Source organism: Stegodyphus dumicola, chromosome 1, assembly GCF_044657685.1.
Source record: "Stegodyphus dumicola isolate Sdum_Otavi_A_Nest chromosome 1, ASM4465768v1".
NCBI lineage: Eukaryota > Metazoa > Arthropoda > Arachnida > Araneae > Eresidae > Stegodyphus > Stegodyphus dumicola.
The window spans coordinates 231498560-231518060 of NC_140768.1; the positions used below are offsets into that span (position 1 = coordinate 231498560).

At 33.1% G+C, this 19501-nt stretch overlaps 2 long non-coding RNA genes across 7 annotated transcripts in view; one reads left to right on the forward strand and one right to left on the reverse strand.

Annotated features, from left to right (window-relative positions):
- The window catches only part of LOC146999508 (uncharacterized), a 184849-nt gene that overhangs the window by 83006 nt on the left and 82342 nt on the right, over positions 1-19501 (reverse strand). The gene's annotated exons all lie outside the window — the stretch shown is intronic.
- Positions 3384-19501, forward strand: part of LOC146999509 (uncharacterized) — an 87147-nt gene continuing 71029 nt past the window's right edge. Inside the window, exons 1-3 of one of the 2 annotated variants that reach the window (XR_015043798.1) lie at positions 3384-3644; positions 3981-4169; positions 14365-14570. This is a non-coding gene — a long non-coding RNA (uncharacterized LOC146999509). The remainder of the gene's footprint in view (positions 3645-3980; positions 4170-14364; positions 14571-19501) is intronic. The other variant, XR_015043799.1, reaches the window with a different exon arrangement.

Here is a 19501-nt window from a genome sequence, read left to right on the forward strand (position 1 = left end):
AATAAATTATTATTAACTAACTTTGCAGCAATTGCGCAAGTAATAATAACTTGTATTCGCACTAAATGGATTTAAGATCATACAACATTATATATATATATATATATAAAACCTAATGACTCTACAGTAAGAACTAAAGATTCGTATAAAATTCTATATAGAGTATAAAATTCTATATTTAAATCAAGTTGGCTCAGTCTAGACCAGTGATTCTCACCAGCTTTTTCCCCATATACCCTTTCCACCATTGCTAAATGATCATTCAACCTCTCCTTCCCAAAACTTGAAAAGTAGATATGTGTTTGTTTAAATACGGATTATTTTTTAAGTAAATTAAACAAGTATCAAACATGTTGGTAAATACCAAAATTTGAATAAATGTTCTTTTTTGTATTCATAAACTAAATCTAAATACTTAATACGTAAAGAAAAGGTGGACTAAATTACTCTCTGAAACTTTGAAATTCCCCTTAGGGCTATTCCTCCTGATTGAGGACCCATAGTCTAGCCAGAATTCGTTTTTAATAGTGACTAAATATACAGATAATTTAATTTGTCCCACTTTTCTTATACTAACTTTTGTCACAGAAACTTCGGATTACGTGCATGTTTTTTGAAAATAAAAGACACAAATTTAAAAAAAAAAATATATGTTTAAAATTTGATGTTGAATTCAAAAACAGTTATTTGGTAGCCAGACCTAATAAACCTAAGAGATCAAATTTGAAGTACACCTTACTTGTTCTTACTAACTTCTGCTTAATGAATTAGAATTATTCTTAGAAAAGAACCTTAAAAACTGGTGAAACATTTCATGCTAGAAAACAAGATATTAGAAACTTTGAACTCATTCAATAGAAGAAAAAAGTTATTCAAAACGTAACTCCATAACAAAACATTTTTTTTCTACTTGATCGTCAACACATGAGGCTTTTAAGAAATACCTCCTACAAGATATGTGGCCACTATTTCTGTACTGTCAGAATATGAAATTCGTATAAGGAAATCAATGCACTTCGAGGAGAAGAAAATGACCTTAATTTGATAGTTTTTCTACCTAATAAATTTTTACATGTTATGAGTTTCTTTTTCTTAATCTAGGCGAAATAATATTCAACACATAATAACAGCATAAAACCCACAAAAGAAGTGTTCCAGTGAATTTTCAGTTTCTAAATGCTGTTTAAATTTGCTTCAATCAAAGTTTTTGTATATAAATAATTACGGTAAATTGAAATGAACTGTTTTTTAAGCGTTTACAGTTAATCGAGTAATATAATATTTTTATTGAAATAAAAATTATTTTTAATGTGCAAGATTACTTTTCTTACAACGCTGGGCTCATGGTTCTTAAATCCTCTTGTTGCTAAGTTCAGAAACCTGTGTTATTAAAATTATTCGAATAGTTTAACTTTTATTACGGTTTCATATTTTTCATTTTAACTTTCACATGGTTGCGTTTTCAACCATATGAAAGTTAAAATGAAAAATATTACTTGTACGTAAATTTTAATATATGTAATAATTTAATGTTTTTAGAAATAGTTCAGTAGTTTTACTTTTAAACAATGGCTTTGATATAACAAGCATGTTTAATTAGTTCATCAAAAAGTTGTTAGAGACACTATCAAATCAGGAACTAGCATATTTTTCCACTCTGCAGTTTTACTGCAAAAACAGTGAATTATCCCTTTAAAAATGGTTAAAAAATATTCCTTTCATTTTCCAATTATTGAAATTTTTCCAATTATTGAAATTTTTAAAATAATTGAAATTCTAACTAAATCCTTAGACAAAAGGTTATTCAAGAACTATACTAAAGAAATGTAAGAAAGGGGTTAACTTCAGTTACAAGCGGAATTTCAGATAATGTTATTTTCTAGTAGGTAACTAACAAAAAACATTTAAAATCCTCTTTAATTGTTCTCCTGCCACACCCTCCCTTCTGAGGCCTTCTTTGACGCCCCAGGTTCCATAGGGAATAAAGCAATTAAGCAAGGCTCTCCTCTCTTTAACTGCTTTTTCACACAGCTGGGGGCAAAAGAAAAGGAAGGCAATGGTTTCCTGCCTGAATAGCCAGCGGCCAGTTAGAAAACTACATGACAAAAGCCCACAAGACGAATGCCCACTTAAAACCAGCACACATTTTCAGGAAATCCAAAATAACTATGACTTCCTGAAAAATTTTACGAGTAATTATTATGATTAAAAAAATTAAATTTCAAGTGGGAATGAAATTAATTTATGTAAAATCCAAGTTGTCAAAATTTAACTGGATTATTTGAAACCATGCTTTTTATTCACCATTAAAACGGTGTTTGCGCTTAATCATAATAGAATACTGTACTTTTATTTTTTTTCGTTAAAATGAAAGTTCGGCTTTAATTCTCCATATTAAATTCATATAATGCAAAATTTTCTGTAGTGTTAAATTATTCATAAATTATTCTCTGTATATGATGAAAATTTACATACATATTATACTCCTTATAATTTTGTAGAATTAAAATAAGCTGTGTGGCCAGTATTCCCTTTCACCTCCCTTTGTCACACTTATACAAAGGCACTTCCATTTCTTGCGTAAATATAAAAACAAAGATACATACATGTATATGTTTTTAATTATATTATTTTGATTGACTCTCTGTACTATATATATATATACGAATTTAATTCAGCCGGAGACGAAAATGAAATGTGTTCCGCTACTTAAATTTATTGTTCAATTATTTCTTATTCATTTATTTTTTATTTTATCTCTATTCATGACGTATATATCGGTGTGGGTTTTTGTTAGTGTGGACTTTTATCAGTGTGCCCTTCTATCTATGTGGGCTTTTATCTGTGTGGGCTTTCATCAATGTGCGCTTTCATCGGTGTGGGTATTAGTCGCGTGGGCAATTATCCCAGTGGGGTCATTTTTGTGGGCTTTTGTCGTGTGCACTTTCGTCCTTTTGTCTGGTCACCGCATGGACTTTATGTATTTCCTTCACAATGCATTTTGCTGTGAAATGACAAACATTGTACAGTTAATAATTAAAAATAAAAGTATGTTTTGACTAACAAAACTAAAGAAAGGAATATTTATACATGATTAATAAAAATTAATTATTCATGTAATATTATATCTAGAGTAAGGTACCATCCTTATACTCATTATTGGAATTGTCGTATATTGATACTTTGATACCCCCCTTACTTTGTTTAAAAATTTGAAATTAGATTCCATTTACTCAAAAACCAGTATTATATTTATTTGTTCCATCTGCTTAGTTACACTTAAGTTCTAGTCATTGTACAAGGCATATATAATAAATATGTTTTTCTCCTATCTAAAATATCTATTTGTAAAATATCTTTTGAAGTAAATCTTTTAATTATAATAATGATTAATCTTTTATGTGGTAAGATTATGTAAATTATGTATGGATATTAGATTTAAGTGACTGAAATTTAAAAATTTCAATGGGAAAGTGGTGTTTACTTGGAATATTCCCATGATTCTCGAGTTACCTGGAGTCTTGTTAGACAACAATGCTGCATAAATGTACTAGACCGTTTGGCAGATGAAGCTACTATGTATTTTTCTGCATTGCATGGAAAATAGAGGTGTGTTCTTATACCTGTTACCCATCATCTGGCTCGTAAGTATGAATAAAATATTAAGATACTTATTTATTGATCTATTATTTATTGAAAAATATTTTTATGATATAAATCCAGATGTATTGCATAGTTACAAGAACTATCTATTAGTTTTCATGTTAGTTCTAAGCTTTATTGTAAATTTTATTTTTTTACTTTGAAAAAGAATAATTGTGATGAAATATTATATTCTGGACGATTATATATCTCTAAACCACAGAATTTCTAGCAGCAATTTGCCATCAGTGTCAACATTAAAAAATCATTATACTGAATAATTCACCTTATAGCTGTAAACTGCTAATATTTTGATACAATTGGACATATTATTTTAGGATATGTCTCTTAATCTTCTCTTAACTCGTTCCATACTCAAATCATCCCCTTAGAAGCTAAGATTGAGAATACTCGTCTCCTCAAGCAACAATTGGATGCTGTACGAGTCGCATCGGACATGGACCAGCATACACCTCTTACGGCAAAAGCAAACTGTGATACATTGAAAGTACTGGAGCCCCTTAAGGGTAAGTGTGTTTTTAAATATCTCAGTATGCTAAAAAAACCCTTAGATAGCCTTGCTAATGCTTTTAATGATAATTTTAAGTTAAATATAAAATGAAAACAACATGAAATCTCGGATAATTCAAACGCTAATTCTAACCACGAGGATGGTAAGCCTATAAGGCATACATACGTATAGTATATTTTTCAGTTGCAATACCTTATTACCACTGAGAATTTTTTGCGATTCCCAGGACGCCATAATACAGTCAAAAAGTCATTAATTCAGACACCCATAATCCGGAATGATCTATAATCCGGACCTCAAAGCTACAAACTTTCTGCGCATGCGTCGCGTTTACGTGTGCTCGTAAGACCTTTACGGCTGTGACTTTGCCTGTGCACATGCGCATAATACGTTTACGCATGCGCGTTTAACGTATAACGGACGGTATAAGCTGAGCTAAAATTATCTAATTCAGTTAATGTTGCAGATTGCGTTGTTCCTTAATCTTCGAATTGGATCAGGCTTATTATTTTTTGCAGACTGTTAGACAATTTTATAAAAGTAAGCTTGAACTTTCGATTATGTCAAACAGAATTTCCGATATATATTTACTAATATGTACAGGATCTACAAAGCAAAAGTATGTTTCGAAGTCCATTAAACAAAAAGTGGAATTGCTGCAAAAAATGGAAAAAGGCATATCCTTTGTTTCTTAACCATTCCGAAATCTGTTTATCAATTTCATGCTGCTCTGCGGGGGGGACATCGCAGCGCGCAATGAACTGGAAGTTGATTTGTCAGCACTATCCTTATCTTCAGGGCAAATGTTTTTATTTTATTCGGCTTATAATTCCTTACTAAATGTAGTATTTCATCTCGATGTATTCCGTATTTGATATGATTTAAATCAAATTCCTTGTCATTATAAATATCACAAGTACACATCAAATAGTTTTCTGGTTGCAATTTTCTAATTTCGACTATGTTTAATGTATGCTTTACGCATGTGCTTGTTGAAAGAAATGTTTAATAAAGTAAACAAATAAATATTAAGCTTTTTTTTGTAAATTTTGATACCCTTTAGATCATAATTGTTCTTTATTTCATAAATAACGGTTTCATATTTTTAATTGTATAATTTCTGCATGCCATCTTACCAGATTTAAACTGATGATCTATAATCCGGAATCGCCAAAGTCCCGACGAGTCCGGATTAACTACTTTTGACTGTATTTACAAAAATTCTGTGGAACCCAATAAGTACTGCGCAAATCCGACACATGCGTGAGTGAAACTGTCAATTTTTTCTTTTGTACACTTGCAGTTTTAGGTCACTACATTTAATTTCTAATTTTAAGACATAGAACAATGTGAACATTTTAAATAAGTAACAGATGAAATGACAGCGTCACGTGCAAAGCAAGAAAAATGAACGTTTCTATTATAAAATGAAGGCGTCGAAACGGATTCATTTTTTTTTTCTTTGTCTGTATTGCCATATCTATTTTAAGATGTATTGTATTATGTAAAAATATTTGGTAATTGTAAAAGTATTATAATAAATTAAAGAAATATCAAAACTGCTAAAATTCTAGGCAACCCCCTGCTGCAAGTCCAGCGACTCCAGTTTAAGAAACCCTGGTATAGACAGACAACCCGGCGAAATTACGCCCTAATTGAGATACAGACATAAAACTTATATCAAAATGATGGGGCATGCATTTGCAGTTGAAAGCAGCAAAACGCATCAAAATGGATCATTAACTTTCGAGTCGTGTGATTTTGATGCGGCTTGCTGCTTTCAAAAGCATTTTCCTACAACTTGCATCCTATTTGAGATGCAGATATAAAATTTGTGGAGCATAAAATTGCTATTGAATGCAGGAAACCGCATCAAAATCGGACAATCGGTTCCCGTGTAAAACAGATTTTAAAAAACTGTAATTCTTAGAGATGCATCAAATTTCATTGCCATGAAAAATATATTTCGTCCTCTGGACCCTGAAAACGATACTAATTATGTCCAGAATGCAGTTAACACTGTAAATCAATGAAGCACTTCAAGTCAAAATTTACCTACACCACCACAACCAAAAGTTGTTCCTCCAGTCAAAAATTCTACAATGATATAACCAGGGCAAACAAGTCCACAATACCAATTTTAAATCATATCAAATCCGAAGAACACAGGAAAAGGCCTAAAACCATCCTCAGAGACATACAATAAAGGTTTTTGATAAACGTTTAATTACTGTAAAGGCCCTTATTTTTGCAGGCCGTAATTTTCACAAAAATGAATATATCGGTGATTTCGCGAGTTGAAAATTTCACGAATTTTATATGAACAGAACAGAAAGTTGAAAAATTTTAAAAGTACTTAAGTAAAGTTGGGGGAAAAAAAAAAGTATTTCGCAAAGCTTTGATTTTTGCGATTACGACGGGCTCACGAAAATAAGGGCCTTTACACCAGTTTAAAAAAGACCCAAAAAACTAATTAATTATTCTTTAACTAATTATTGTAATATACCTAATTGCCTAGCTTAGCACCAAAAATTGGGAAAATTAAAATTTTTATTCCTATCGGATCACTAATTAATATTGAAGCAGGCTTAATTTAATTTTTCCATCATGTCCTCTACCCCCTCATTCACTCAGCCATCCCTTTAAATTAGTATGGATTGAAGACAAGAAAGAATTTCAACCAATCACAAAAAATGCTGGTGGAAAAAATTGAAATAAGTGAGAGATGGAGCGCTTAACGAGGATCCTTAAGCGCTCCATCTCTCACTTTGTAATCACAGTTCAACAGCTTTCGGCCATGAAGGCGGTAGCTATCATAATCATACCACACACTCTACAACCAATCACGTTCGTCTCGATCTAGTTACTCAACCGTAAACCACAGAAGGATTTTTCGCCGATTTAATGGCTATATCCAAACTAAACAATAAAATTATCATAGGTAGAGACTTTAACTCACACCACAAAAATCGGAACTGCAGAAATGATAATTCAAATGGTCACATTGTTAATCAATTTGCCTCAACGGCCAACTTTACTGTTGTAGCTCCCTCCTACCCAACATGCTATAAATTCTGCAAGCATTATTGAATTTTTCCTGCTAAAAAATATTTATCAACCATCAAGGATAGAAAGATTACGTGAACTATTCTCTGATTATAACCCTGTTTTAATGGAGGTGAATATCAGTAGCTATAGTTCATCACACAAAAGAGCCTTTATTATGAACTGGGTAGCTCTAAACAACACTCAGTACCCGTTACCCGCGATACACAGTGAAGACGAGTTAGACGCAGTTATCGAAGATTTTACTAGCACACTTAACCGTGCTCTGAAAAATAGCAAGGCGGTCCCGTTGACTGGTAGGGCCAGAGATCCTGCTATTAGAGAACTTTTAGCTAACAGAAAGAGAGCTAGAAAAATATGGCAGAGGACCAGATGCCCAGAAGTTAAGAGAATTTTAAATCGGCTGAATCAGGAAGTCAGTACACGCACAAAACAAATGGTCTAGATATTTAGAATCACTCTCTACTGATGATCATGTATATGGAAAGCTGCTTCTAGATATAATAGATGCTACACAAATATTCTGCCCCTTAATGGCCCCTCTGGGATCACATACACAGAAACTGAGAAAGCTGAGTCACTAGCTGATCACTACGCTACTCAGTTTTACATTAACATCTCACACCCAGACACAGAACGCACAGTTAGTTACACTAACAATTTATACTTTTCATAACCAAAAACAGACAACATCCGTCTCGCTAAACCTTCGGAAGTTAACACCGCCACCTCCATACCTGTCCCTTTCAATGATGTTCGATCGATTATTGCGGCTTCCCCGCTCTCTCCAGATGAGTATGCGATGAGAATCGCTACTCAGACTGAATCTGCTCTCATCTGTAAAGAGTACTCGTCCCCATTCATTGTCTCTCCAATTCCGGTGTTCCCGGCACCACAGAGAACGCCTTCTCCGATGGGCAGGCGTTAGAGGTACACACCGTACAGGGCGTCGTGCAAACAGACCACCACCCTGCAGTCTTCTGGCCACGGTAAAACGCGATATCTGTCGTCCAGTCGCCTGCGTCGTGTGTCTAGCGATTTCTCCCGCTGTCTGCCGCCTGTTTCTTCTGGCCTGTAAGGCAATATACCGGTCATCTGCAGGTGTGGTTCCTCGTGAACGACCACTACTAAACCCCCGGATAGCTGTTCCTGTAGTTTTAAATTGTCTCCAAAGTCGTGAAACGATGCTGTGAGCAATTCCGATCTCTGCAGCTACACTTGTCACACGGCGGCCTTCCTCCAACTTCCCAATGACCTCGGGTAAAAGCATCCAGATGTCATCTAACAGATTGATTATTCGCCATTTCTCGCCGAGGCAGCAACTCAGTGTGATTTTAACTGCTATACGGTGTGCAATCTCTTTGCCAGAAATACTGATCTTTCACCGACAACATGCTTTATACAACTCAGACACTCCCCCATTATGTCTACCTGCATATCTGCGCAAGTGCTACCGTAGATCACCTTACTTAATCTCGGGATTGGTCTTTCTGTCCGCTTTGCCTCTTCGTTCAGCTGATATGCTAATTTTTCGAGTTCGTCCTTAATTTTTGCACACCAGTGTATTTCACGTGCTATACACAGGATAAGGTACAACCCAGGAACCTGGAAATGATGTGTGTCTTTGTACCCTTCTAAAGGAGTATGGATTGAAAACAGCCTAGGCCTTCCCCGTAGCACACTGTAAATCACACTTCACCCAATAGGATTACTCCTCTGCCAGCCAACAGAAGTTCAACAAGCTCCCGCCTACCACCTGACTACTGAACCATTCAGCCTTGAATACTCGAGGAGAGGGGGAAGAAAAAAGAAGAAAAGGGCTTTTTCTTCTCTCTCCGCCCCCGATTGCCTCTGCTGCTCACACTCCAACTAGCTCTAGGTTTTAACTTCAAAACTCATCATCTTATATTTGCTGCAAACTCTGCCATTACTACTGATTATAATGTCACAATTGCTTTCATTTCATTTCACTGCCATAACTGCTCTTCGAATTTTTATTTTTACGAACTTCAGCAACATTATTTCTTTAACATTCGTAAAAGTATTAACTTACTACACTGGGATAAGGCTATGCCCAGGAACCCACTACAACTGAACATTAGTTCATTGAGGAAGGGCATACTCTAAATGAAGCTGCAGATGTCCAAATAAAAAAGGAAAAGAAAACCTATTCACAATAAATTGTTTCAACAAAGGAAACGATTGTGTGATTTTAGATGACAGTCGGAGAGTATTAGTATCAAATATTTTATTTCATCATACCACCAACAAATATTTTCTTTTGTTTCAGAAGCCCATCAAAAACTTACATGACAGCAAATGCAAATCTAGTATAAATAACGTTTATGTTGCTAAAATAAATTCTGATTTCCAAAGATGGCCTGTTTCTCGCATTGTTGGTAAATCATGGTTGATGGGCATTAAGAATGGTCTTTCCTCTAATTCACTGGACACACACAAATTAGCAGCACGTTGGTGTTAATTCTTTTTAATTCTGTATTAAAATATACAACTTTAAACTTAGTTGACATATGCGGCATTTGAAGTGCAAATAATAAAAATTTTTCTTAAATACTATGCTTTGTTGCTTATCTTTTAGAAATTTAAAGACCTGGAATTCTGCAATTCTGAGTAAAAAATGAAAATAAAAAACAATTAACACCAACAAAAACTTGTGGTAACATGACAGACAAATTATTACAAATACTACAAAAGATCATGCCTTTTCATTTTATTTAACCATATGTTAAAGCAGTATTCTTTATTAGACCTGGAAAAGTTAGAAACAGGAATATATTTTACTACAAAAACTACACGACAATTTTGAAATTAGAAGCTTTTCTGTATGAATTCCACTCTAAAACAATGCAAGTGCAGTCTTGACGATAAGAAAGTCAAATTTATTGAAATTTAAATTTGTATTTCCATTTTAATTTTCATTTTCCTAAATTTATCTTTTTTCTCTATTTGTCAACTTTGCAGGATTTCATCTTCAAGTATATATGTACAGACATTTAAAGTTCTGATGTATTAACATCTCGTGGAAATACACCTATCCCTCGATTTATACAGTACTTACCTGTTTTACATGATTTCAGTTTTACACAGTTTAAAAATTAACAGATTTCAAAAACTTAGTAAAATAGTATTTGCTGCATAAATGCAAATACATACATTTGAAGTCATTTTTTAATCTCATTTCTTTGGTAACACTGGTGGCAACAACAAGGATGGGGATTCCCCGTGTTAGGGGAATCTCAATAGTATGTATATGTATTTCATAACAGTAAAATTTTAAATTATATGGTTCACGCGAACTAATGCAGTATCAGTATTTTAGCAGCAAGGATTACATCATTTTTATCTACATATCTGAATGTTTACTAGCAAGTTTTCAACATTTATAGTTTTTGTGGCATTTTTTATAATTTATGTAAATTTTTTAAAGTATTATAATGCCAAAACGATTTTTAAAAAAAAATCAAAAATGAAATTAGAAGCAAAAATTAAAATATTAGATCATCTATGTAATAGAGAAGGAGTAACAAATGTTGCTAAATTTTACTCCATGAATGAAGCCACAATAAGGACAATTAAAAAAAAAAATGAAGACTCTACTAGAAAAAGAATTAGATATGGGTAGAAGACGAAAATTTAAAATGGATTCCAATTGATACTGATGCTATTAGAAACAAGGCTTTAAAAATTTATAAAGCACTTAAGAATCGGTCACTATCGACTTTGTCAGATGAAAAAAAGGTATCTTTTTCCACAAGTCATGGTTGGTTTGAGAGATTTAATAATATTTAAACAAAGGCATTCTTTACATAATCTAAGATTGAAAGGAGAAAGTGCATCTGCTGATTCGAATGTAACAACAATATCCAGCAAAATTTGCTGAAATCAATTGCCACGATCTCCTACATTTCTGATCAGATCTTCAATGCTGACGTGTCTACGTTGTTCTGAAAAAAAAAAAAAAAAAAAAAAATACAGTCAAAAGTCGTTAATCCGGACTCGTCGGGACTTCGGCGATTCCGGATTATCGATTTTTCCGGATTATAGATCATCAGTTTAAATCTCGTAAGATGGCATGCAGAAATTCTAAAATTAAAAATATGAAACTGTAGTTTATGAAATAAAGAACAATTATGATCTAAAGGGTATCAAAATTTACAAAAAAAAAAAGCTTAATATTTATTTGTTTACTTTATTAAACATTTCTTACAATGTAAGTTGTTTAAGTTGCTTCATTTTATGTGATACTAATACTTTCTCTTTAATTCTATAAACAGAGACATAATTTCTTTTCAGTTAAAGAGTTCTGCTGTTCAAGTCCCGTTAATTGCTGTGCCGAGAATACCGACTAACTGGTCAATGGAAATTTTTTCGTTTTCACTAACCTCTCTGTCACATTCTTCATGTCTTTATCCATTTTTTTCAGCAATTTCACTTTTTGTTTGTTGGACATTGAAACATACTTTCGTTTTGTAGATCCTTTGGAAGTTCCAGCATCGGAAATTCTATTTGACATAATCGAAAGTTCAAGTTTACTTTTATAAAATTGCTCTTACAGTCTGCAAAAAATAATAAGCGGGATCCTATTCGAAGATTAAGGAACAACGCAATCATTAACATTAACTGAAATAGATAATTAGATAATTTTAGCCTACACCGTCCGTTATACATTAAACGCGCAGGCGAAAACGTATTCTGCGCTTGCTTACACGCATATGCGCAGTAGTCAAGTTCTTACGCGCTCGCGTAAAACGCCTGTGCGCATGTGCTAACGCGGCACATGCGCAGAAAGTTTTTAGCTTTGAGGTCCGGATTATAGATCATTCCGGATTATAGGTGTCCGAATTAACGACTTTTGACTGTACCTTGCAAATCAGCTAGTGGTCATAAGGTAGTGAAAAGTCATACAATTTTTTTCTGTTGCAATGCTTCAGGCAATTATATAATGAAACCATTGGTTATTAACAAATCAAAAACACCATGTTCATTTAAAGGAACAAATATAAATAACCTTCCCTTTTATTGGATGCCTAACAGGAAAGCACGGGTCACTGCCATAAGGTTCAATGAATGATTTCTTACCATGTTTGTCCCAGATGTCAAAAATTATTTAGGTAAAAAAGGATTGCCTTTTAAGACTCTTCTTTTAATAGATAATGCACCTGGTCATCTTCAAAATTTACAACACAAAAAAGTAGAAATAATCTTTTTGCCCAAAAAATACAACTTCTTTATTACAGCCATTGAATCAAGTAATATTTTCTGGTTTTTACAACATTGTGTATATCAAACAAACCTTTAGGTATATTTTAGAAAAAATGGAGAATAATGAATCTTACTCTTATGGATGCTTGGAAGAAATTTACAATCTTAGATTGTGTTGGACTGTCATATACTCAGATTAAACAATCAATGCTCAACGCATGCTGGAAAGCAATACGCTGGATGTTGCTAAAGATGAGAATGATAGATTACCATTAGAGTGTGAATATTCTCAGATCACTAAATTGGCTCAAACTGTAGTAGGAGAAGGTTTTGAGGATTTAGCTCAAGCATATATTAAAGGAATAATGGTTGATGAAGAATTAAATGAGGATGAGTTAGTTAACATGATTCATGAAACAAATAAACATGATGAAGACCAATCTGAACCAGCTGCATTCACAGCTAAAGTCATCAGTGTAGGACTTGAATTGGGAAGAAAATTAGGTAATCATTTTTTACAATATGACACAAATGTCGAATGAAATCTCCGATTCCAAGGGGAGCTTAGTAAGTGTTTAAATCTATATACGGATGTTTAAAAAGATTTAGGGGGACAAAAAAACAACAGGCAATTGTTAATTATGGATTTCATCATGAAGTCTAGTCGATGTGAGATCTCCCCTAATTTATCATCTATTGAAGCAGAATTGTATCACGAATACTCAAGTGATGAAAGAGACATCATACCAATCAAGAAGAAAAAACTAATAATTCATGAAAGTGATGTCAGTCCAAAATCAACTCTAAATATGAGAATATTTGTAGAAATTTCCTGTTCTTTCAATTCGAGCCACAATTTTTCATAAATGCTACATACTTTCATTACATTATCAGGTTGCATACTTCTGATGTCTGTGTAATTTATTTAATTGATGATGTAATTTATTTAATTGATAACTAAATATACTCGATTATGTTTTCACAAGGCTTGCTAATGTTTTTTTAAATAACACGAAAATAATCATGCAATGCAATAAAAATAGAACATCACTTTCCTGCCTCAGAATATACTACTAATAACAGGTTGTTTAAAGAGCAAAATATACAAAATTTAAATTAAATAATTATTTCCTTTTACTCAGTTGAATATACATTTAATTCATAAACATGTATATGCAGATAAAATTAGCTATGTCAATAAAGTTCTGCAAAGAATAATGAACGTGATCCTATTAGTTAAGTGTTGCAACTTTATTTCATATGAAATATTTTCTATATAGTCATTCCTTAAAAGTAGTCTCTGAATAATTAAACCAATTAAATTTGTTTCTAAATGTACTTGGGTTAATTGATAAAAGCAAGGCTTTTTTTTTAAATGGCAAGCTGATTTTTAATTGATTTCATACTTAGATACATCATTATACATACATTAATAAAATAAATAAAATTCTAATTATGTTAGGGCAGTTTCCATTTTGCTGGTGTTTACTAAAGAAAATTTTACAGATAGCATTTTTAACAAAAACGCTGTTTATGATCATTTAAGATTTAAAAATAAATAAATAAATAAATAAAGAGAGAGAGAGATTATTTTGTAAGTATTCATCAAGAATATTTCTTCCAATTTATGTTTTCGAAGAAACGCCTTTATTACACCAAAGTAAAAAAAAATTATCCCTCTACCAAAACTTAAATCTGTATCGATTAAAAAAGAACAGTAATGCGTATTTAATAAGAACACAGGAATAAATTGTATTAAAACTCAAATCTATTTGTAAATTGTTCTTCTCTAAACTTATGCTTTGAACCTGAAATATTTTGAATGAAATAGTGCTTTTTTATTTATTTTAAGACTTGATCTATTTTAAATTTACCTAAAATACCTAAAATAATTATTTTAGCTTTTCAAGAGTTTCTTTTACATTGCTGAATTTGATGAAGGTGTACAAACGGTGCCAAATTCTTGGTTTTGGGCTGATATGGATAAATGACATATGTAATATGAAAAAATGAATCAAACTGAACAAAATGATTGCATCACATCAAGCCCCAGCTTATTGAGAACTTTGGCAATTTCACCGGGTTCTCTAAATTTTTGCATCGACAAGTATGATATTTTCTATAATTATGTGTTCTTGTTGCTCATTTTTCTCACTGTATAATTTAGAAAGCTGAATAGAACATGGAAAATGCTGTTATGAATGACATCAGTACCAAAATATTTTTAAAATATAGTAACATCTCCATTTTTAGTACTTTTATCCATAAATTATTAGTACGAGTTGGTAGTTTGGTTTTTGAATCTTAACATTATTTTAATTACCAGACTAGTTGTTTAAAAATAGGAATGCATGTATTAAAAAATTCAAAAATTAACAATCATATCAGGATATAATATATATTTGCTTTAACATTTAACTGCATTTTTTTTTATACAAATTTGATGCTCTCAAAATCTATTCGGTCACCTTAATTTTGCAGTGGAAAAATAATGAAATAGTATAATCCTACAATTCGAAACCATAAAAATTCTATTTGATTTATTTATTGAATAAATTGTTGCAAAATATCTGAAATTTGCAGAATTTTATAAAATAATGTAGCCATGACTGTTAATTTAATTTTACATCAAATATTTCGATAATTATACATGAGCAAATAAATGCTGCTAGAACATTTAGATGTTTAATCTAACATTAAACGATTATTTAATTCATTCTTTTTGCTTTATGTTAAATTATTGTTTATGAGTGATAACGGAAATTTAAAATTTTCAGTGAAAAAGGCATAGAAAAGTTAAAGTTGGCTATGAAGTTTTCAGACATCGAAAAGTGCAGAATTTGGTGCGGAAACAACAACAACAACAACAAAAAAAAAAAAAAAAAAAAAAAAAAAAAAAAACACCAGCGATTTAAATTTTCCGATTCTTCAGATGAGTAAAAAAAGTAAACAAGTAAAAAACAGTAAAAAAGTACTATAGTAAAACAGCTAGCAGAGCTGTGCTTGCCATTGCTACCAGAGTGCACACAAGGAAAATATTTTCAACCCGAATTTTCTGCATCTGTTTTAGCTAGTCCTCACTGCAAATCTGAGGACTAATACTCCAAAAGCAGGCTCATCAGAAAGACCCAATAAAGGTTTCGTACTGTTGCATTCCTGTACAGGTTCATGCAATTTGGAGTGATTAACGATGACACTTAATAAACACACAATGTATTTGCCAGTATTATTCAGGACATCTCCAAAAACATGTTTACAGTCGTCCAAAAACTGCGACAAGCACATTGAAACAATCAGCAACAGAGCCTTTAGGCTATAACAGTGAAGACAGCTTCACAGCAAAGTGCTAGAGTACAGCTCCCGACTAGGTTCAGTCTTCTCAGAACTCGACGTACTGTCGAGATTCTCGACGCTACAACTCGCGATGCACTCCACAATAAGCACTAGAATACAGCTTCTGACTCAGTTCAATCGTTCTTGGAGCTCAACACACTCCAAGATAAGACTCGATGATGCACTAACTCGCGATACATTAAGAGACTCTCTCTACGCACTCCCCAATCAACTCAATACTAGACTGAAAATCAACTCGATAGACTCGAGATACTACTGCTACTCCGCATACAGGCAGGGTTTATATAGCTTTTAGCATGCATTCGAGAACATTCTAAGTCAAACCAGTAAGAACTCGTTCTAAATGGTTCTCCATCCGTCTACGGCATATTGCCAATTTCGCTGAAAGATGTTGCCAAATGGGTGATTTCTCGCCAAATCTAGCAAATCCTAAACCTGCTTTGTGGGAAATCTATCTTACCGCAGCTGGAAATTTTTTAACAGTAACTTTCTGAATTTGCCAATAGTCAATTTTTTAAAAGTGTTCTGTTTTCAGGTTTTTAGAATAATTATGTAATAAAGACACAATAACACGCCGAATAAATACTAATTCAGAAGTCAAACAACAAAAATCAGCGTTATATTTACAAAATTTTCACAGTGACTGTTTACTGTGAAAATTTTGTAAATATAACGCTGATTTTTGTTGTTTGACTTCTGAATTAAATATGTAATACCCTGACCTTTTCTCTTCCGCAGAACTTCAACATCTAATCTTAAAAAATTTAAATTCTTTATCAAGTAGATTACAAATATTGCAAGAAAAGGTGGAGTTGCTGAAAACTCCTAACTGTGCAATCAACCGAAAAATTCAGAATTAAATATATTCCAATTAAAAACTGAATTAGAACTTCAATTTTTAGAGAGAATGTTTCTCAACAACATAGCTCCTGTGGTATTGTAAAATAATATTTTACATTAATCCTAATAGTTTTTTTTTTTTTTTTATTTTGTTTACTTTTTGCACACATTTTCATTTTATAAAGTAATTTCTGTTACGTTTTTGCTTAAATAAAATTTTCTATTTCAGTATTATCTTATTTTCTTTATATAAAAACTAACTGCATAAAATGTACTAAAATACAAATATGGAACTCAAAGCAATGAAAACGTTATGATTTTATAAATAAGTTTCCATTACATTTGCATTTTATTTTGAGGAAAGTTAGATTTCTTGAGTGTTCTGTGAAGTTGAAATAATTTTCTTAAATGATAGAATAAGAAATCTTGTTGGTTATGCATTTATAGATTAAAGTCAATTTTTATTTATATATTTATTTATTTAGGTCAATGAATTGAAACATATTAATGTTAAAGGAGACTAACGTAAACATATTAATAGTAATCGTAACAAATATTTTGAAGTGATGTCGGACACGCTAGCCGAAGAGTACAGTTGGGTAAGTGAAAAAAAAAGGGGGGCATTTAAATCCCTGAAGTTATCATAGGTTATTTTACATAAGTCAACATTTATAAATATATTTTTATGTACATCATCATTTACAAAATATCTTGATAACTTACATTACGTATAATATGAAATCTGCCAAATTAAGTCACACCCAGCACCCGTAGCTCTCAGCCTGAGTCAAATCTTAATTATTCAAAAAATCGAATAAAATAAGACCAGACTTCCATGAATAGTGCATAGTGCTACTAAATGCATATGTGACCATCCCAGAAGAAATAAAGCAGGTAGATATTAGCATCTGGAAAGATATCCCAATGCATGAAGGAAGAGTAATATATTTAGTGTATGAACCTGTTATGTCAAGAAGACTTTAAATGAATTAGAAGACAACATAAAATAGCAGTTTTATCTGATCGCAAATGTTTAAAATGTTATTTAAAATGTCTAACTTTTTTTTATTCTTAAAATGATGTTTAATCCTCATTTGTTCTGCTATTTAATTTTTATGATGTATTGTTACTTAGTTTGTTATCTATCCATTTGTCAGTAATTGAGCTGAATTAAGTAAAGCTTTGTTCTTTTACATTATATTTTACCGCTCGATCAGGCCGACTGCCATACCAAAGCACTCGGGTTCGAATCTCGAAAAAGGTTCGGGGGTTGTAAATGCATAGTGTCTGTGCATCATGGGGGCACCCAAAATATGCTGCAAGCCGAAAAGTTCTTTCAAGAAGCTGATCGTAGGGAAAGAGAACTTGAAAATCCTTGGACATCCTCCATGTGATAGTTGCATCGCAAAAATGTTATGGTTTTTAATTAATTGACTTTCTGTTTAAATATGCAGTAATTATAATTAAAAATTCACAAGTAAATTTTCCATTTAATGTATTTTTTAGAGATAGTGCAAACTCATCTCCCTGCAACAATTGAAAAGAAAGGTGCTACTATAACAGTTAATCTCAAAAAGGTTGGTGGGTGGTAAATGTATAGTGTCTGTGCAGCATGGGGGCACCCAAAATATGCTGCAACAAAGTTGCTACTACACTCATGTCCATAAATTAAGGATAATTCGGAGTCACGCGGAAATCGAACTCTAAAATATACTAAAATATCACCTGTAACATCACTACACACATCTTCAAGAATCATATGCAAATTTTAGGAAGTAACCAGATGACACCGATGGTACTTCACAATGACGAGAATGTAAGAAAGTGATATATAACGAATACAGGCAAAGAAGTAAAATTGTTTGCAGGCACTTTATAAGCATTTCAGTGCAATAACCAAATAGTTCGCAGGGGCTTTATAAGCATTTCAGTGCAATAACCGACAAAGGACGCATTTGGATGATTTTTTACGTGGTAGAATTATCGGCCGTCTGGAATGTGGGCGTACCCAACTGGAAGTATGAGACAAACTTGGAATTGTCCAGAGTGTCATCTCCAGGCTTTGGCAACGATTCCCAGATGATGGTAATGTGAGTAGACGTTACAGCACAGGTCGCCCCAGAGTTACAGCGCCGAATAAGGACCGGTATTTGGCAGTTACTGCCAAAACAAACAGGTGGAGCACAGCCTGAGACCTGCCTCGTCAGCTCTCTTCAGCCACTGGTACGACAATTTCAAGGCAGACCGTGTACAGACGCTTAGGGCAGATTGGTTTATATGTTCGTAGACCTGTCAGATGAGTTCCACTTACTGCAACTCACTGTCGCCTGCGGTTAGCCTGGAGTAGAGAGCATGCACTGTGGACACCGCAACAGTGGGCTTGTGTGATGTTTTCCGACGAGTCCAGGTTTAGCTTGCAGTCTGATTCTCGCCGGACTTTCATATGGAGAGCTCCAGGTATTCGTTACCACCAAGAAAGCATCATTGAACGACACCGTTACGGTGGTGTAGGAGTGCTCGTTTGGGGTGGAATTATTCTGGGTTCCAGAACTGACCTTCATGTTCAAATTGGAATCATGACAAGCCATATCTATCGGGACGTCATTCTGGAACAACATGTACATTTGTTTCGGGGTGCCATGGGCACACAATTTGTTTATGGATGACAACGCCAGTCCTCACCGTGCAAATATCGTAAGCGAATGCCTTCAATCGGAGGATATCACCCGTACAGACTGGCCAGCATTCTCACCAGACTTGAACCAGTAGAACACGTGTGGGACATGCTTGGCCGACGAGTTGCAGCCCGTCAACCTCCTTCTACATGTCTACCGGAACTTCGGA